The sequence below is a fragment of the Chionomys nivalis genome, chromosome 3 (genome assembly GCF_950005125.1).
Source record: "Chionomys nivalis chromosome 3, mChiNiv1.1, whole genome shotgun sequence".
Taxonomy (NCBI): Eukaryota; Metazoa; Chordata; class Mammalia; order Rodentia; family Cricetidae; genus Chionomys; species Chionomys nivalis.
The window spans coordinates 66497941-66520528 of NC_080088.1; positions in this window are offsets into that span (position 1 = coordinate 66497941).

The window sequence follows — 22588 nt, forward strand, 5'->3', positions numbered from 1 at the left end:
TGATCCCTTAACTTTAAGAGGCATTGTTAAATTGTATTGAAGAAAGACATGGAAAGAATAACACTCTAAGCTCAAACTCATCTAAGATATAGAAACATGTGTGATCTCACAATGGCTTGACATATGTTGAGGCAAATAATCCAGTTGTCGCACGTCCTCTGTCTACATCCTTCCTGATCTCATTCTAATTCATCCTGTCCACTTCCCTACATCTTGAATTTGATGTGCTTGGAGCAAAGTAATTTATCAGAAACGAACAAGACAGTTTTCAAGCTTAGCCTCAAGAAGTCTGGGAAGCTTCTGCTTGTTGTCTTGGGAATTCTGCCTTTGTCAGCGGCAAGTTCATATCAGACCTTAGGTGTATAAGAGACTGGATCACCCATGTGTCATAGTCTCATTTGCAAAACTGAGAGGCATTTCCATGAAAATCAGCAAAGCTGACTTCACCAAAGACTGCAGATGACTGTGGACAGAAAACAGAACTGGAGAACTGGATCTTGTATGAACTTCCTGACACAAAACTATGAACGACAGCATTTGATTTTGACCCTGCGACCTTAAGGAAGGTTTGCTAGGCAGAAACTGCTGTTAGTTATGTTCATATTATTGGTATGTGCCTCTACTAATATATATAGCTACTGGCATGTGGCTCTAGAGGTATTCTCAGCTCAAGAGCAGGCTAACATACTTAACACAATTTAAAATTCCACCAAGGAAGGCATATTTTCCAATAATAAGCAGTAATGAATGTCTCACCAAGTATTTTAAGTGCACTGGGAGATAACACTGAATGAGATCTAGACCTGTGAGTGGAAACACTGAGTTTTTCTCTGTCTAATATTGTGACTGTTGTGGGATCTTTATCTTATCTATAGTATGTTGAGCTATGTCCCTACATCCTTAGATTCTCCAGAGCTGATATCATGAATGGATGTTGTAATTTGTCAGAGGCCTTTTCTGCATCTAATGAAATTATCATGTCACTTCTATCCCTGAATTTTTTCAGAGTGGTGGAGTACATTTCTTGGTTCATGTTTGCTGAACTGTCCCTGCATCTCTGGGATAAATCCAATTATATCATGGTAAATGATCTTCTCATATGTTCTTGAATTCTATTTGCATGTATTTTGAGAATATTTTTACAACTCTGTTCATCAGAAATTCTGGCTTATTATTTCTTTTTTGTTATTGCACACCTTTGGTTTTAGTATTAGGGTAATACAGGCTTCATTGAATGAATTTGAATGTTTTCTTTTTTTTCTAATTCAGGGAACAATTTGAGAAGTACGGTTGCTAGCTCTTTGAAGTTGTGGTTGAATTTTCCACAGTAGCTTTCTGGCCCCTCTGCGCTTGTAAGTTAAGAGATGTTTAATTACTTCTTCTACCTGATTGAATGTTAGAATATGTTTTATTAATATTTGAATATTTTATTGTTTCATATATTATGTGTGTGTATGTATGTATCTGCACAAGTGAGTGCTAATCCCCCTAAAGTCAAAGTCATTGGATCCTCACACAGCTCTTATTATAGGCAGTTGTGAGCTGCTCAGCATTGGCATAGAGAATCAAACTTTCGTCCTCTGAAAGGTCAATATGTACTCTTAACCAGTGAGTCATCTCTTCAATTTCCAGTGTTTTCACTCTTAGTTTCTGCAGACGAGGTGAGAAAGGGATAAAATGAGCCTTGGATAGGTGTTGGTCCAGTCAAGCTTCAGTGTCTACAGACATGACTCATTACTTCTGTACCACTTATCACTTTCCCAAACTCTTTAATGAACATTTTCACATTTGGGTGCAGTAATGAGCCTCTGGAGACAGCCAGGAAGGGATGGTAATTTTCATTTTAAAGAAGAGAAACCCGAAACAAAGGAAGCAAGTGCTTCACAGATGTTAGCAGAAGGGCAGGGGCAGAACAGATGTTGCTGACTCTCCTTGCGTCTCGGGGGATGACTTGACAGTTCTGCTGTAGGGGTATCCCTGTTCGCACCCCTCCTCTGGGTGGAAGGGACAGAAATCCTGGTCTCTGAAAAGCTGAGAGTCCGAGAGTCCTTCAGGGCTTCCCCTCTGGCTGCTGCAGAGGGTACTCCCTGAGGTAATGCAGGAAACCAAAGGACAAGAGAGAAGAGAAGACTGTGAGTGGAGGAGTGTCTCAAATTTGTGCAGCGTATGAACTGCACATGCTTTTACACAGACGTGTATCAGAAGCAATGGTAGACAGGTCTCTGAGGTTTTCTATGTAATATTTATTTAAAGCTGGAGTTTCCAAGTTGCTCTTAGAAGCAGAGCAGCTATGTCCACACATTCGCCAGCCTGTAGCTTCAGATGCGAGATCCCTCATGCGTTTCTTAAGTTGCCAGTGTAATAACGGCAGATTTCCCCAGCTTTTCTTTAGCTCGGAGGCTTGGTAACCTTCATTTCTGAAGCCCAACTTTCTGGACACAGTATTCTTTGTTAGTATGCTATTTTTGTTCTAGGAATATAAATGTATAATTTTATGGCTTCCTGGTGTCCAAGGTTAGTGATTAAGATCTGCTGCCATTCTAATGGAGGTTCTTAAATTTGATGTGGGGCTTGACTCTTGCTGTGTTCAGAATTCTTCATCCTGCGTATTTTTATAAGCTGGACTCTAATGTGGTGTCAAGTGAGGCTCTTATTCCATCAGAGACCCTCTGACCCTCATAAAGGTCCATCTCTCTTAAAGGTAATTTTCATTTGTTTTACTGAGTAGGTTTTCTAGCTCTTCTCATTTTCTTTGTATTCTGAAACATTTGAGTTGTATTAATTTTTAAAATGATGTTCCAGAAGTCTCAGAAAATTTCTGCATTCGAATGTGATTTTGTTTAAGGCATTTGAAACACCAGACTGGTCTCAGATATTCTTTCTATGGCTTGGTCTAGTTCATGATGGAAGCTTTCAATATGTATTTTGTCTAGACCATTCAAACCTTCATTTTCATTTTTATCTTCATGATGTCACTCCCTTTGCTGAGTTTCTCTTTAATAATAGATATTGGTTTTCCAATCTAACTAGGATGTCTGCATTCTCTTAGATGCTGTTGATTCTTCTCAGAATCATTTCTTATGAACACTTTGTTAAGACTATGTACCTTTTTCTGGGATGTTGTTAAATGTACTATTATGTTGCTTTTCCTATGTGATGTCACAGTACCTTGCATCTCCACACTTCCAGTGCTCCTACTTTGGTACTTGCTTACATGGCTATCAATTAGACATTGTGATAATCTGGTATTGCCAGTACAGTGCTTCCTTCTGATGATATGCCATATGGGGTCAGTTTGATAGTCTATGTTGACTTTGATTCTCACTTTATGTCATAGCGGAGTATCTCCTCAACTACAATCAGTGGCACCAGTGGTGGAAGCAGAGTTGTGAAGAACATGCCCTTTAGGCCCATAATTTCACATGGGATAGGAGCACACTTCTGAAGTCCTGGCAGTGGTGTGTAGATTATTGGCACCCAGCAGTAGTGGCAGGGATGCTCTCTTGGAGGTAGCATGGCGCAAATGTCATGGGGGTAAACTAACTAGTTTATGATTAGAATTACATCCTGACAAACAAAATGAAATCCATAACTGCCACTATTATTGGGCCAAACCCTGTGGCTAGATGGAATAATTATAGGGGCAAACTTACTACTATTATTGTGCTAAATGGACACAGTGTTAAACCAATGCCTATCTACTTACCATAGTACTCATAGATTAATCCATCTCTCAACTCTATCATTGGAGCTTCTATTTGCAGTATATCATGGTTAATTCAGAGGCCAAAACCTTCTGAATATTCAGAAATTAAGAGACTACAGAATTCTCAGTCCTAAAAGGAACCTATATAACATGCTCTACTTTCCAAAAGCTCAGGGATCATAATGAAGAATAGAGATATGTCATTGGTCTAAAAATATATGCAAACAGAGATAATAATCAAATTAACAAAGTTAGCCTCAGAACCACATATATCACTATTTTCTCTCACTTGTGGTTCCTAGAATTTTTATACTTACAAAAAATCATGTATGGGTACATAAAATACTTTCATATATGAAATGTAAATGACACAGTGTGATGGAACAAGAGGAACCAAGAGGGGCAAGGAAAGGCAAGACCAGAGATGGTGAGGAACATGTGGGAATATGTGCAATGTGTATGTTATACCTGCAGGAAGATTAGATTTCAAAGGGAGAAGTGCTGACTTAAAGAATATTCCCTAAACCTCACATTCATGTATTCTCATGCATAACAGTGCCACATTCCCAAGTCAAATTAGAGTAAAAATGAACTTTATAATTTGATCTCTAAATAGAAAGCAACTGCATTTATAAAAACACTTATCTTTGTGTTGTAATTCTGCTTTATCTAGAATATATGATCCGTATACGACAACCAAGGATTGCTGGGAGATGGCAGGAAAACACTCCCAGTTTCACTTTCTGTTTCTGTGATGAAATACCATGAGAAAAAAAAATAAATAAAAAGAAAAGCAAGGCAGGAGAGAAGGGGTTTACTCTAGCTCTCAATCCAGGTTGCAGTTCATCATAGAAGGGATGTCACAGCAGTGAGAGCTTGGTTGTCGCATCACATCCACTGTCAACAGCAGAGAGAGAATGAATCTGTGCATGCTTAATGTCCAGCTAGCTTTCTTTACTCTCAGGCAAGGCTGAGAATGATGCCAGACCTCCACTTTCAGCCTAGGCCTTCCCACATAAACTGTGGTAGTCAAGATAATGTCCCCCACACACGTCCACAGGGCATTCTGATACAGATAAACACCCACTGAGTCTCTTTTAAGGCTGTGTCACACTGACATTTAAAACTATCCATCACAATCATTTAGCACATCGAGGGATTATAATGTACCTCCACCAAGGGACCACACACTCTTGGTGGTCCCTTGGTGGAGGTACATTTCCCTTTAGTTTTTTAAGAATAAAGTTGATCTTTAAGGATGTTGAGTGGCTTGGCATCCACAGGATGCCTGAGGTGATAATCAACTTCAACTTTTTTTTGTTTCTTTTTATATGGGAGATAGGGTTGACTAAGAAAATAGTATTTTTTCTTGTTGTTGCTCAGAGATCCTGACCTCAGTTCTTAGATGCATACATTAATCAGTAAATGAGTAATATGAATTATTGATTTTCTTAGTATTAAACATTGTGCAATGTGTGTGTATGTGTACATATATGCATGAAAATACAAGATAAAAACAGAAGCTGGGATACCATGCATACATGTACCATATAGGGAAAAGGACAAATCCAGTGTACATATGCACATGTAAGTTCACATATGTCTGTGTAAGTGAAAAGAAAGAAAAATGACAAGGACAGGGCCCCCCAAAAATGACAAAAATAGGGAAAGATTTATTTGTCATTGGAATTATCTGTTTAAGTAAAAAATTAATAAAGACATCCTATAGTTGTAGGTCATGCTTCAACTACGTCTGATAGATTAGCACCTAGTGTTAGACCTTTTGAGCACTGCTTGCATTCAGTTTTATTGTAAGAATTGATCAAATATTCCTCATTGCTTAAATGCTCTACTGTTGAGAAATTTTATCAATATGTTCAAGAACATGAGCATGTTATCATAGATAAACAATCGAACTGTCTTGTCATTTTATTAGTTGACATCTAGTTAACTTAAGATATTTAACTACTATGCGTGGATTATCAAGGCAGAACATGATGTACAAAACACACATGTACACACACACACACACACACAAACACACATCTAAAATAGAAAAGATGGCAAATTTGAAATTTTCCATTTCATTCTTTGGAGCTGAGTCTTACGGGTCTGACCGAGAGCCTGCACTGTTGAGGCTTCAGCAAATGTTCTTCAGGGTGTTTTCTATCTGTGTCAGGCATCAGGCTTCCTTCAGTGGAACAAATGCCCAAAAGAAGTAGTCTCAAAAGTGAGAGGGCAATTCGCATCTGCAGAGATGAGATGTTTCGCTACCAGTTTGATGGACTCTCTTGCTTTGGGTCTGAAGAGAGGAATAAGCATTGTGGTGAGGATAGTGTGTGGAAAGTCTGCTCACCTCATGGCATCTTGGAAACAGGGAAAATATCAGGAATTGGCCATTGATAGTCACAGATCCACACACATATGCCTATTGAACTAGACAGACTGGCCCCACTATCTAAAGTTCCAACCAAATGTAAACTGAGCCTTCAACACATGAACCTGTGGGTACATTTTACATTCCAGCTCCAATTCTATGTTTTGCTGTTTGCTTGTCTCTTTGTATTTTGCCAAACTCTGAAAATAATGGGATATGGGTTTAGGCTTCTGGAAATTTTGTTAAGCTGACTTCTAAATATTATCTTCTGTAGGAACCAAAAGCTACTGTCCAGTTATGGCCTTCTATTTTCTCTCCTGTTCCTGTGCTTTCTGTCATTTACCAATAAACCTCATATACTTCTCTCTATTCATATATTGACTCTTTCCAACTTGACCTTCCCTCTGAGAGGTCTGGAGGCCATTTTCATTTTATAGTTTCCAAACCGTAGAATGCTTCTTCCTCCTTGTTTTGTAAAACTTCTCTATTCATTAGAGTTATTTTGTTTGCAGATGATTAGAGAACTTAATTTGGTGTGAGAGCTAAATGGTCTTGCTAATGTTCCCAAAATGAGCCTACTGGACAGTTTCCCACTTATGGAACAAAGTTTTGCCAAAAAAGAAGTTAAATCTCAAGTAGACAAGTCTACCCCCAAGAGCACGCAGTGGGGAGAGATCCAGAAAAAGGGAGCTGGCTGTCTGAAGTGTGAATGAATGACTGGAGGTGAGGCAGCCTATGCATTGCCCAGGCGTAAGCTTCTGGCTCTTCTCTTAATGTGTTTGTGAATTGGAAGTGATATTAAGATCCGAGGGTATACTTTTTGAACTCCTAACATCAAATAATCACTCACTAAACACTTAGAGAGGTAGGACCCAGGGATGTGAAAGGCGATATTCAAGTCCTTGAAAAGTAACTGAGGCAACATTATCACCATAACCTGTTCATCAGAGGTGGGATCCAGGGCAGGGTGGGGGGTGTAGAAATGACAGGGAGAGACCTTCAGTGCAATGTTCAGCGGCACAATGACAAGCCTTTGAAAGTTTAAAAGTTACCAACACTTTAAAGTTTACCAAAAAAAAGTTACTAAAAATTAATTTTAAAAATAAATCAAATGAAGCTAGTGTGTCTCTTCAGGATTACCCTGAACTTTACTAATGTCAGAATTACACAAGAAGAAAAATCGAATCTCAGATTCAGCTATATTAAAATAAACTGGACATGGTAGGCATAAACTTACTTTAGAAGAACAAAGAGAAATTTGTGCTCCTTCAGACAGGCTATATTTTGATTCCACCTTTTTGCTAGAGTTACTCTACCATCTCTGAATAAAGCCTATAAAAGTGAAGAAGAGGCACAGGAGATTTGTGTTTCTCTGGGCCAGGGTGAAGATGGCTTGCCCTCATCGACCACTCACAGTAATGGCAGACAGTGCTGCTCTCCACTGGGTTGTGTGTTCTCCGTAGTTTATCGGAGTGAAACATGAGTGTGTGAAGGCCCATAGAGCACTGTTCAAGCTACTGATGACACCATCCACTCTAGGGTACTGACCAATCATGTGTCCAAGCTGGGGCATAACATAAGTTATAACTGAGTGTACCAATGGGGATGCTTCAATTATAAATACAAAATTGATCCTGCTTTAAATCCCCAGAGAGAAAATATAATAACAGAAAATTTAATGGTTCTGGCTTAGTGGTTAAAGGTTGAGATTGCAAAGTACAATGTCCTTTCATTTATGAGTGGAAATCTGAGGGAAAAAAAAACCCTTCAAAGTCCTTTTTCTGTTGTAGTTCAGTTGGAATTATCTCTCTTGTTTTGTAAAAGCATGGTCTCCCTTTCATTAAAATCTGACTACTCCTCACTATAATTGCTTTTACCTCCAAGGTCTCCTACGTTAGCATGGTACTGTACCCTGAAGCTAAGGCTCATGAAGGTTGAGGAAGTACAACTATCAACCCCATGCGTATAAACTGTCAGAAACAAACCCATGTTTAATCCTACGAATAAGACTACCAGAGTTAAGTGATTCTTCAGAAAGCCATTTCACAGTACAAATTTGCCACATATTCAGTCAGAGAGTTAGTACTAACTGTGAAAAAAATAATTGACGAAGCTAAACTGGTGCAGCATCACCAGTCTATGCCAGTAGTCCTAGCCATCCATGAACTGGGGAGGATTTTTGCAGCAGCAGTGTCTTGCTGGCATAATGTGTATACTATCCTGGGGAAGGAGCAAGTGTGAACTGTCTAGTTCCTCTAAAAGCAGTTTGGTATGCCATGGATTTCAGTCCTCTGGCTCTGTGTTGAGAGTGAATTCACATAGCAAGTGAGCTTGGTAATATGGCCCTGCCATATGGTGTTGTATCTCATGCCATAGCCCCTAGCATGACATATTTATGTTGCTACAGATTTACTTAATTTAGGAAAGTCACCTTCCTTCTAAAGGGGGTGCTACACACTGGTCACCAAACAGTGAAGCTAAGACAAATCAAAGTTTACAGAACTACAAAAACTAGACTCAAAGAGATGTCTTATTGAAAGAGAGTTGCAGTTTCTCACTAAAAAGGGTCACTTCCAAGGCTGCCTCCTTGGTCTTTGATGAGAAAAAAAACCAAACCAAAACAACAAAAATGATGAAACAAAAATAGTATAAAAAGAAATATAACTGAGGACCACTGAAAAATCACCACTGAAAATTCTTGGAGAATTTTGGTGTTCCCTTACAATATAGAAATTACGATGTGAACCTCAAAACAGCTACTTTCAGAGCTAGTTGGGGGAACACAATGATATTACAAAAATTATCTCACTGTGTCTAAAGCTTATATATGCCATGGCTACTTCAAATTTAACTTTATGAAGTAATTTAGACAATTCAGATCAAGTCAGCTTATGCAAAAGGTGCTTTTGTCTGGGTCAAGTCAGATGACTCATGCACAAGTCCACAGTGAATTTTCTATTTTTGTGTCATCATAAGACACTCAATATCCAAGAGGCATCCTTGAATTTTTTGTTTAGGTGGGCTGTGGACATCACTAATCATCTCTTACGTGTAAGATCAGGGGTTACCCATTCCAGAGCTGAAAAGCTGGGTCATGGCAATATTACTAAGTACAGTCTAGTTGGTCAATAAAGTCTGATACCCATTCCTACATCCCTAATATTAGCACACAGATTTTCAGTCTGAAGTTTTCACAAACTTACATATTATCCCACTTCTTTCTCAATTCAGAGCCAACTGAACAAGGCAGGAAAGTCATCACACAGATATAAATAAATGAGCCATTATTTCTATGAATGATAAAAAGGCCCGAAGATGCTCCATTAAGTCCATGGAAAATTCATGAACCAAACATTGTCCTTAACCTGTGAACTTTTCCATTAGAGAAACTGAGTTTGATTCTAAATCTAACACTGCTTCACATTAAACATTGAGAAAGAGAGAAAGGCTCATGCTGGCTTCACCAAGCGTACTGCTGTACTGTTTATGCATGGACTATGATCCTTGAACAGAATGAGACAACAGGAAGAGGGCAGACTCCTGATTTTCTCACAGTTTTCCCAAGAAATCAATCTTGATTCTGGTTTCTTGGTTCTAACTCTACCCAATACCTTTGGACTTAATTTACCTCCCATTTTGAACATAGGCAATGAACTGTTTTAAGTCACCGTTGATTTGGTTACCACACAATACACCCAGTTATGTTTTTGTTTATTTACTTTTGTTTTTGTTTATTCCCTTAATGCGCAGGGAGTTATCTTTAATTGAAGGCTGTGTTTAAGATTTTGAAACCCTATTTTTCAGGTGGATTAGCAATATTTTACTCACCAGCATGCCAAAAATTTATGAAGGCTTTGAAAGAAAACCCTCATGTTAATTATTCCCAGAATTGAGCATTTTAAAACATATAATTGAAGGTAGAGAAATTAATTTTGCTCAGAATTAATCTGTAGTATCTGGTGGATCAGAATAAGTACCCATGAAAATGTGTAAAGTCGTTTGGAAGAGACAGAATCTCCTCCCCCTCTAACCAGCAGAATGTGTTTATCTTCTTGAATTTATTTAGCACATCTAAATAAAATTATAATTCAGAGGAGCCTTTATATACTTATAGATGTAGAAAAGGCACCCAATGAAGCAAATGCCACTAGCAGCTTTCCATAGGCTGCAGAGAGACAAGGAACTTCAGTCACTGTCTGAACATATTTCTATTTCTAAACATGAGGCTGTGTTCTGCCCTGCAGACAATAAAACTGATACAACAGCATCCAAGCATCTAAACATTTCTAGTCCCTTGTGAGAGCATAACAGTAGTTAGATAAGCCAGATTCAGGTGATTAATCTGACATTGTCTCATTTCCTTCTTGTCAGTACAACTTCTGAACATAGTGAGGTTGTGACACACCTTCTATGATTACTAATTTTGATTGTCAACTTGACTCAACTTGGAAAGTGGAAACCCCAACCCAGGAACTGCCTTAATCAGATGGGTACCTATGGGCATGTCCATGGGGGCATTTGCTTGATTGTTAATTGATATAAAAGGGCACAGAACACTTTTGGAGATGCCATCCCTAAGAATTATATAAGAATGCTGGATGGGCACAAGACAGAAACAGAGAGAGAGAGAGAGAGAGAGAGAGAGAGAGAAAGAGAGAGAGAGAGAGGGAGGGAGGGAGGGAGGGAGGGAGGGAGGGAGGGAGGGATTTTGGTCAGCACAGTGTGTTATCACAGCAAGAGGGAAGCCTGCTAGAACACTTTCCCTGAGAAGTTACGGCTCAGGTATACTTTGACACTCATTCTTTGATACAGAAATTTCACATTTATCCACCTGATCCTGTAGGTACACCCGTGCAGACAAATTTATTCTATTTTGCTTTATTGGTAGCTATTTTAACAGTTACATAGAATACATTATCCTTTCATTACAATATAATTATTTTCCATAAAACTTTATGCAGTTTTTTGTTTGTATATGAAAAAATGGAAAGTTACAAAATGATATTAAAATCCCGAAATAAACTTTCATGCTGTCATCAGCTGAGTAAAGTGAAAGTGTGACTAACCATCAACCGCTGAGAAATTCCTACAAAGAATGTGAAACGCGAAATATCTCATTAATTTCACCCATATTGTTTATCTTTGAGTGAAGATAAATTATGTGAATTATTATATTTACCACATTGGTCCTGAAAACTTCATTAAAGATGTTGTAAGATAATGAGTCGTAGCTTGTGTAATGAGGCTTTTAAACTATTAATGCTAATATACTAAAAAGTCTTTATTTTTTTGTATACGTATCTAAACATTTCTCTAAAAACACTCAACTAGAGATGCTAGTATTAAGAGTATTCAAATGCATATTACTGCATTAGTTAGTATTTTCCAAGCATATATACTCTGAAACAAAGATAAAGAATATTCAACTAAGTATTTAATAATGCAGTTTAAATATAATAGTTTCTAGTATCTTACTGCTGCTTATAATAACTATTCTTAATGAACAAACTCTTAGTTCATCAAATAACTATAAATAATTTACAATGTTTTTCCTGATGCATACATAAGTTTAATTTGTTTAAGAATACAATGTCACAGCTGGACAGTGGCGGTGCAAGCCTTTAATCCCAGTACTGGAGAGGCAGAGGCAGACAGAACTCTGAGTTATAGGCCAGCCTGCTCTACAAAAGCTAGCTCTAGGGCAGGCTCCAAAGCTACAAAAAAAAAAAAAAAAAAAAAAAAGTCTTGAAAAAACAAAAGAAAAAAATTAAAATATCACAATACCAGAAAATTCTTTCTCCTTTGGTAAAATTCTATGACTTTAAAAACATTTAAAGTATTTTATGTAGAACCTGACTCACCAAAATGAGGACAGGTTAGTAAAGTGGTATGTACCAAATGGTAAAGAAGTAGAATTACTGTGTAATATTTTTCTATGCACATTAATCAAATAAAATAACTTCTTGCCCCAAATATTTCTGGATGAATTCCTAAAAAAGTGAATTTTATATATAATCATAAAGAAACATTCCTTAGTTAACACTAATTTGTTTGGGTATATTTGTTATATTTGGTTAAAAAAAATCTAAAACTATTCTTCATATTTGATTTTTACATATTATTAAGGTACATACAAATTACGGACAATATTAGTTGTGCTTAATTTGAGTAAAGTCAACTCATTGAAATGACTGTAGAATATTATCTAAAATACTGTTTTTCTTCCAAGAAATGCTAACCAATGAACTAATCAACCAGTAAACTAATTGACCAATGAACCCATACCAACTGACTAATTTACAAAATCACCAAATGATCAATAAACTAACCTGTCAATAGACTAGTCAACTGACCCAATAACTAATCAGTCACTGTCCTACCAACTAATCAATCAACTTAACCATCAACTAACCAATCAACCAACCTACTGGCAGACTAGTCAGCTGTCCCAACAACTAATCAGTCGGTCAACCAACCAACTGACTAGTTAACTGCCCCAACTACTAAACAGTCAACCAACCAATCAACTGACCAATAAAATAAACTGACCCTACCATTAATGAACCTACCAACTTAAAATCAACTGATAAAGCATCACATACATAAAAAAGGAATAATTTGAAGATTAAAGGGGTAGAATATGGGACCTTTCCTGAAGAACTTTACAAACTAATGATAAACAGGTAAAGATGAGAGTGCATTCTGAAACTTTTGATTATCAAGTAGTAACAATGTTTTGTTTACAGATAAGCTGTATGATGTAAGACATGGCAGCATATTTTGATTTTTGTGTCAAATATTGCATTATCATAACAAAAGTGTTTGATACTAAAATATTTAAAAATTAATAAAATCTCATGTAACTTATCTTAATAAAAGAAAACAACAGACCAATATCACTTAGGGATGTAAGTATTTAAATCATCAATCAAAGGTGGGATATTTGTAATTCAACAAAGTATTAAATAATGTGATTTATGCTAACTATGCAGAATTGATGTGACAGATAGTGAAACAAGGCAATTCAATGTAAATACCAACAAGAGGATAAAAATTATCTCAAAACATGTACATATGAGTAGAAAATACAGATCTGGAGAGATGGTTCAGCAGTTAAGAGCACCAACTGATCATACCAAGGACCCATATTTGTTTCCAAGAACACACATAGTGTCTCACATTCATCTATAATAATCATCCTTGGGAAGCAGCTCCTGGTCTCTGAGGGTACCATGTTTACAGATGGTACACAAGCATGTAGACAAAACACCCATATGTATAATACAAATAAATAAGCACAAATTTGTAAAGCAGGAAAAAGAAGTCGAGTATACATATCTTTAAAAAATCTTTTTATTCTTTGAGAAAGTCAGACAATGTGTGTGGACCATATTCACATTCCCTCCCCTAATTCTACCCAAAGCATTACCTTGCCCTTTCCACTCAGTTTTGTGTCCTTTTCTCCTCAATCAAAGCCAATTTGTGCTGCCCAAATATTATTGGATATGTGGTCTTCTTCTTTTTCATTATAATTTTCCCTTTTTTTATTTATTTTTACTTAAAAATTTCCACCTCCTCCCATTTCCCTCCCCCTCCCCCATCTCGCTCCCCCTCCCTCTCCAGTCCAAAGAGCAGTCAGGGTTCCCTGCCCTGTGGGAAGTCCAAGGTCCTCCCCTCTCCATCCAGGTCTAGGAAGGTGAGTATCCAAACAGACTAGGCTCCCACAAAGCCAGATATATCTTAATTAAGGGAGTCGTTTTAGGGTTGGCAAGAGACTTGACTCTAGAAGTGTCCCCAGGGGTCCATGGAGATGTCTCCAGCTAGATCCTTGGGCAGCTGAGGAGAAGGAGCCTGAAATGGCCCTATCCTATAGCCATACTGATGAGTATCTTGCATATCACCATAGAACCCTCATCTGGCGATGGATGAAGCTAGAGACAAAGACCCACATTGGAGCACTGGACTGAGCTCCCAAGGTCCAAATGAGGAGCAGAAGGAGGGAGAACATGAGTAAGGAAGTCAGGACCGCAAGGGGTGCTCCCACCCACTGAGACGGTGGGGCTGATTTAATGGGAGCTCACCAAAGCAAGCTGGACTGGGACTGATGGAGCATGTGATCAAACCGGACTCTCTGAATGTGTCGGATAAGGAGGGCTGACTGAGAAGCCAAGGATAATGGCACTGGGTTTTGATCCTACTGGATATGTGGTCTTCTAATAAAGATTGGTTAACTTAAAGACATTGTATTCTTTAAGTTAACTTTCACTGAAGCTGAGAATGACAAACAGCTCCATTTCATTTACTAGGAATGGAATACCATGTCCAGCTCCAATCTTGATGCTGAGATTGGTTTGCCTGTATTTCCATGTATCTTGTGCAAGCTGTCACATACACCTGCTGTGAGTTCATATATGCAGCTTTTCTATTTCCAGAAGATACCATTCCCTTGTAGTTATCTCCCAATTCTGGCTATTGTGGTCTTCTAATTTCCTTCCACAGTGATCCCTGAGATGTGAGGGTGGAGATGAAGTATGTTCCATTTAGAGCTTAGAATTTTGCAATCTCTTATTCTTTACACCTTGACCAGTTATGGGTGATCCCTATGCTGATCCTCATCTACTGTATTCATAAGATTCCTTGATGAGGGTTAAAAAATACATTAATCTCTTAATAATTAATTATAACTCACTAGGAATTAGTTTAATGCTGTCCATTTAGCACACTAACTAAAGTTATCACCTAGGGCCTATTATCTTTTCAGCCATAGATTTGTAACCTGATAATGGTGGTAAGAAGAAAATGGTTGGTTTCTTCCATGACATTTTTACGACTATTGAACCAATGGGCATAATTTTCCCAGTCAATCAACATAACAGTTCACAAGGCTTGTACAATCTTGTGATTAAAACTGATAAAACCTGGTGGATAAAACTCATGATTATTTTACTCCTCCAATAATATGTATAGCACCTTCTAGCACAGTGAGAGATAGCCAACAGGGATGAGGCTTACAGTCAAAACCAGCTTGATTTCCTCATGGTCAATGAATAAGGTATGTGTTCCTTCAGCAATATGATTTTACTGTCAAGTTTTGGAGGGTAACCAATACTACTGGTTATAGATTGCAATGCTTAGTAAACAGTGGGATATTGCTGGCCAACAACTCCAAAAGAAGTGATCCATTCCTGAAACTGGGCTGTGTATTTGTTAGCCTCTGGTGTTTATTATAGATGACATATAGTGTAGTTACATTTTAACTCTTTTAAAAATATATGGATAGATACATTTTAGGAAGCTTCTTGAGAAGTGAAAATTTTAAGACATTTCATGCTAGTCAAAAATCTGGATGGAGGTGGGTGGTCCTTGGACTTCCCACAGGGCAGGGAACCCGGATTACTCTTAGGAATGATGAGGGAGGGGGACTTAATGGGGGAGGAGGAGGGAAATGGGAGGTGGTGGTGGGGAGAAGGCAGAAATCTTTAATAAATAAATAAATAAATAAATAAATAAATAAATAAATAAAATCAGGAAAAAAACCTAAAACATGAGAGCCTGCTTGTCAGGGTTTCTGTTCTGCCCAGTTACTGCAGCTGGTAGGGTCCCAAAGAACATCACACAGAGGTCTCCATAAGATTATAAACTGATTAGTCCATTAGCTCAGGCTTCTTATTAGGTCTTGTGGTTTATATTAACCCATTATTCTTATCTATGTTAGCCACATGACTCAGTACCTTTTTCAGTGGGGTAGGTCATATCTTGCTTCTTCTGTGGTCTAGGGAGGACTGGGGAGGAATGGGCTTCCTCCTTCCCAGCATTCTTCTGTTCTTATTGCCCCACCTTCACTTCCTGTCTGGTTGTCCCACCTATACTTCCTGCCTGGCCAATCAGCATTTATATAAAACATGATTGATAAAATACAGATAATTCTCTCGTACCACTTCCCCCTCTTTTTGTAAAACAAAGGAAAATATCGATAGTCCATTTTGGGGGAATGTGGGCTTAGTATTCCAGGCTACTTCCTGCTGGTTGGAGGCACTGACAATCTTATGGGGACCTAAAGGAAATTTAGAGTTATGATCAAGTATTGACAGGAGTATCCTGTAAGGCTTGATCATCTCAGGCAGCATCTTGAATCTGTTCTGGATGTAGAACTCAGACATCTGGGCCATCTGTTCCTACTGGAGATTTCTCAGGTGGTCTTCCTTGATCAAGCCTGATTTTTCTTAACTCACAATGAATCCACAGCCTCTTATTTCCTGTGGAAACAAAAGCAAAATCTCTTCTCCAAAGTAACATACCTTTTGACTTCAATTTTAAAGTCAAGGTATTTTAAAAATACCTATCTTGGATTAGTTCAGCAGCATTTATAAACAAATATCTTTTAGCAGTTGCTGCTCCTTCCTCAGCATTCAAACAATTCAAAGAGAGCATAGTAACATACAGTATCAAGATTCTCTGTGTGTTTTCCATCTTTATGAGGTTTTACTTTAACCTCTATTTCTTTTAATTTTACTTTTACTTTCTGAGACAGATTCTCTGTATCTCTTTGGCTGTCCTGGAACTCCCTCTGTAGAACAGGCTGCCCTTGAATTCACAGAGATCTGACCTAGAGAACAGTCCTTTGCACGACCAGGAAAGAAGTCTAGTAGCTGGAAGCAGAGCCAGAAGCGAGAGAGAGAGAGAGAGAGAGAGAGAGAGAGAGAGAGAGAGAGAGAGCGAGAGAGCATGGCGATAGCTGTTTTTTAAAGCAAAACAGACCATGCCCAAGTGGGCTGGTATTTTAAAGGCTATTAGCTGAAGGAGAGGAAGGAGCTCCCATAGCAAAACCCATTCTGTCTTTCTTTTTCTGAAAGTTTTTAAAAAAATGTTTAATTTTTTAATTATAAACAACAAATAGCATGCTCCAGGGATACAGAAAGGAGCCCCTCTGAACTTGTTAGTATATCCTTCACCCAATACAGTCATAGGCTCATGCGTTGGACAGATCCATGAAATTTTAAAGCTACTGTTAGAATTATCAATTAAATTTTTATGACGTCAAAAGTTTCTAATAGTATGATTAATGGGAAGCTTTTATTTTAATTTTTAGAAGACCTTAGCAGTTCTCCACCTGGTTGCACACCCTTGTGTTTTCCTAATAAGCCTCCAATACCCACATGAACAGACTCCTGTGGATTCACCTACAGCTCTCAAATTGGACTTAAGGCCCATACAACAGAAGGGAAATCATACCTAGTACTAGAAACCTAGCAATTTCCTGGGAATAGTGAATTCATGGACCTTAGGAAAGGATAAGCAATGCCTACTTTTCTATATCAGCGTAATTCCTTACTACATTCTAAATCTTACCCTTATACCCATAGATAAGTACAAGTACCAGTCCTCATCAAAGAAACTTCGTTCTACAGGAAATAGATATCATCACAAAAATATCACAGCTGGACACAATGCAGACATCAACAGATCTTGGCTAGGCTAATTCAACTAGAAATGTTTGTGTCACAGCTGCTCCATCTGAGATCAAGGAAACATTACCAGGGGGATTGAGTGGTGGGGCAGTGGTGGCAGGGGATGAGGGAGGGATGGGGTGAAGGGCACGAGCCAGAATACCTAGACAGCTGCTGTGAAACAACCTCTTCTAAAAAATGGCTATATAAAAATACCAGAGCCATGGCAAACAATAGTAACATCAACAGACCTTCCAGCATGGAGAGGAGAAAATTTTACAGGGTCCCACTGCTAGACAATTACAGGAAGCAAATGGCTCATGGGTGAGAGAGAATTAGCCTCGTTCAGAGATATGGGCCCTTATTTGTTATCCAACTATCAATCATCATTTCTGAAACCACACAAATACAAATAACAAAATAGACCAGTATGTTGTCTTTTTGTACTTGGTTATAAACACATTTATACTCACACAGGTATGTTTGAGTGTGTGTGTATACACACATATATGTGTGTGTGTGTAACAATAATAATCAAAGAAAGAGAAACTATCAATTTGAGAATGTAGGGCCATGGGAGGAGTTGGAAGGAGGGTATTTGGGAGGACTGGCAGGAAGAAAGGGAAGTAGGGATGTGATAAAATTCTATCCTCATAAAAATGAAGTATAGATAATGAAAACTTAAATCCCATTATTCTGTTATGTGCCTTACTTTTAATAATAGAATCTATATATTAACACCTGGAACTTTAATTTTTGACTTTACTTTTGTTCTTGGATATTCTTGGAAACATAAAAAACCACCTTCACCACGTATTTTGACAATAACCATGAAATGTATTATGTTCCCAAATATCTTTCCCACCAGTAAGATATTTACCTAGTTCTGTAAGTTTTGAATTTAAAAAGCTCAACCAGTCGATGAAACAGTTACAAGATTTGCAAACTCAACCATTCCATTGCCTTGTCTTCTTTGGACTTTTTTAGTATCCTTTCTTGAAATACAATCTGATCGCAGAGGAGGGAAAGATTCCGATGTGTGAGCTCACTGGAGCATGGCTGGCGAGTTCTTTTTCAAACAGACAGGCAATTTGGCTCTGCTATCCCCACACAGACCATCAAAGGCTAGCTGGGCATCTGTACACAGTGCAGTTTATAAAGTTTGTTCCCTGTGCCTTTCCTGATCTTTGAGTTCTTTTCTTTGTTTAGTAACTGGGCTCTTGTACATCACCAATCAGTTCATTTGTACTTTCTTTAATGTTTTTTCTATAATATTCATAACTGTTGAGAATACAGTCATGTAGAGCACTGGCTTAGACTATAAGCGCTCCTGAAACATACAGTATGCTTTTCTCATTAAAGGACCTGAAAGGGCAACAGTCTTCAAGATGACAGTTAAAAAGACAGCTATGAAAGACTAACGGTCATGTATGCACTTGAGAAAATCTTTATGTTTTCCTGGGTGCCTGAGAGACAGTTACATCTGATTTAGTGCTTGCAGAAAACAAAGCTGGGTAGTTGACTAACAAGGGGGAAAGACCTGAAGATTATCTACTGAAAGGAATGCCTGACTCACCTGAGGGAAGCCTAGGAATCCAGGGCCAAGTGAGAGAAGAATCCACTTGATAACCTTTGGATCGGTCTGTCTGTCTGTGCTCATTCTGAAATGATCAGATTAGTATTTTAAAGAGGAACATTGTGGTTGGATACCATTTAATGTTTATGTGAGTCTGCAAAACAAGCAAGCAAGCAAACAAACAAACAAAAAAATCCTTCCCATATCTACAATGGGCTTGGTTGCCAAGGGATACCATTGCACACAACCTGTCAAGTCACAGTCCCATAGGCAGGCGTCTCTAGTGTTATTAGCCCTACACAACCCCTGAGCATATTGAAAAGTTCAGCAAAATTGCTGCGCGACGATCATGCCACAGCTTGTTTAGTGCATTACAAAAATTAAATTTCTGCAGAACCCATCAGCATTTGCTATAAATAAGACTCTGTAGAATCTCAGGGTACACTTGGCCACGGCCTGATTCATCTCCTTAGCTGAATATTTCTAGTTTAGATGAGCTTTAATGTTAGAATAAATATTTACTGATTTACTGCTCCATGGGCTCTAGTCTTTAAAAAGGTAAAGCGAGCTTAAATTCATTATTTATTTATTGGCAAAGTCTAACCCACAATACAGAAAGTATTTTGAACATGAAAGATCACTAATCTGCTCTTATGCCAATTTTTCAGAGGCTACAAAACACAAAAATATCCAGAATAATATGCTGGAATTACTTTTAATAATTTTAATATTCCTTGATAATGGATTTGAAGGAAACAACCTGTTATATATTGTTCAATTAAAATTCATGCATGCGTATTAAGCTAAACATCTGGCTAAGAAATTATTTGAACTAATAGTTGGTATAATGCTTTGACACACTTAGAGTCATTAAAATTATCTATAGAGAAACAAATGGCAACACTTGTCCTTCAGGCTCCTGAGAGATGTGGAAGAGAGTTTTATTGTTATAGCATAGAAAATATATGCTTTGTTAATTTTAGCTTTGCATCATTGCAGATCTGAAAACTTATGAACACTCTCTAAATGCTAGTATAATTTAATAGTATGAAATAATAAATATATTTAGCTAATTAAAAACAAAAGTCAACTTTATTGTACTGTTGAAGAGACTTAAGTGTCACACAGTGCGCATCATATAAATGGTTGAATTATTGAAAGCATTACCTTTGAAACAATAAGATCTTCTGTAAGCATTACTTTTTAACACTGAGTAAGGGCTTTAAGAACAAAAGAGCTACAATATTTTTAAAATAATGAAATGAAAACTATGAGTTAAAGTATTTAATAAAATATGTAGACAATATGGTACATACTGTGAATCCTAGCACTCAAAAGACTGAGACAGGAGGCTTATGACTTTGAAGTCTTCCTGCACTGCATAGGCAAACACCTCATTAAAAAAAAGAAATTGACAAAATAACAAATCATTTGCAAAATTTCACAACAAAACAAACTACCATAGACAAACAGAAATATCGGTGAAGTTCTAATATCTTGGGTTAGAAGACAACAATGTATGTAAATGTTTGTTCCCCACAAATTCCTCAATAGACTGAAAGTACAGTCTCATGTAGGAACCCAGGATCCTATCAATTAGTTTTTGTCAGGATGTTATCAGAAGCTAACTCCATGACTGATGTGCAAATACAATGATGAACATGCATAAAGTATTGTAAAGCGAAGTACATTAGTGGGACTTGCATAAGTGGGTATCAATATCAATATTAACTGCAAAAATAAGACCATCGTATTAGTCCAAGAACAGGTAGATAATACTATTCAGAGTCTGGAGTCATCCATATATCTTGGTTAGATTTACGAGGAAGATGAGATTACAATGAGATGTGGACAAGTAAACAGTACCAGGACAACCAGGCATTGTATACTATGTACAAATATAACTTTTTATAGATAAAATATAGATTTAATTGTGAAATATAAGGACATAATCTTTCAAAACAAAGGAGAATTTGCTGATAAAAATTTTCATAGGCGAGTCATGAAAAAAGCTGATAGTCTCCCCAAAATAAAAACAGATAGATAAATTTGACAAATTAAAATTATGAATATATGCCAAGTCAAAGATAGTTTTAAGGAATTTAAAAGTGAAGACAAAAAATAAAATAAATATTTCTATAAAAATATGTTACTGAGGTTTTATATACGGAATACACACAAAGCAAAACAATGTTTCTTTAAGAGGCAGACAAACTAAGAGAAAAATAAAAACTGGAGGAAGCATTCTGCAGTAGAAGTTACCCTAAAGAAGAAATATCCAGAATTTAGTCATAAAGGAAACCCAAATTAGAACAAAAATGCAGCGCTGGTCACAATTGCCCATCAATGAATGTTACAAAGGAATAAGACTTAGACAAGAGAGCTGTACACTCTGTACAAGCATTTGACGCCATTGTATTAGTTACTTTTTTGATGTCTTATTAAAAGACTATGATCAAAAGCAACTTTTGAAAAGGTTTATCTGGGTTTATGATTCCAAAGCAATAACAATCCATTATGGTAGGGAGGCATGGCAACCAACGGCAGATACGTGTTAAAAGAGTAAGCTGGGAAATCACATCTTAAACTGCAAGCATGAAATACAGACACCCAACTGGAAGTAGGGCAAGGTTAAAATCTCCCAAAGCCTGCTTTCAGTGATGTAATTCCTTCAACAAGGCTGTATCTCCTTAAACAGCACAAACTGGAGACCATAGGGGCACATTTCTCTTTCAGTTCTCTACTATATATTCAGACATTCTATATACAATGAATATTTATGCTAACTTTGAAATATTCCTGAAACAGCAGTGATAAAATCCAACCTATCACACTGCTGTATATTCAGTGATGGAATAGTAAGTAGTCATGAATTTGCAAATCTCAATTACATAAGACAAAATTTACAGCTCTCATAAATAAAACATGCATACATGCATCCAAACAAGCTAGAGAAAATAGTTTATAATTTTCTTTTATAAAAGTTACATGAAAAACAACAAACATCACCTGTGTTTGAAAGAGAGATTCTTATTAACCCTGCCAAGTTGAGTCACTGAGGGTGATGAGGGTGGTTTCATGGGCACTCACAATGTTGTGTCTTTCACAGTACTAATTGCATCTCTGTGTTCTGATTTTGAAAATTAGTTTCATTTCTTTTTACAACCATGACCCGTGGGCTTTCTCTATTCTTTACCAGAAATATAGAATAAAAGTTGGTATAGAAAGTCCTTCTATATATGTGTTACTTTCATTGGTTAATAAAGAAGTTACTTTGGGCCAATGACTTAACAGAATACAGCCATACTGGAAGAGACATATAGAGAGAGGGTAGACAGAGTCAGAGAGATGCCATGTAGCCCTGCTAGAGTCAGACACTGGATGGAATCTTGCTGGTAAGGCACAACCACATGGCAATACACAGATTAATAGAAATGGGTTAAATTAAGATGAAAGAGCTAGACAATAAGAAGCTAGGGCTA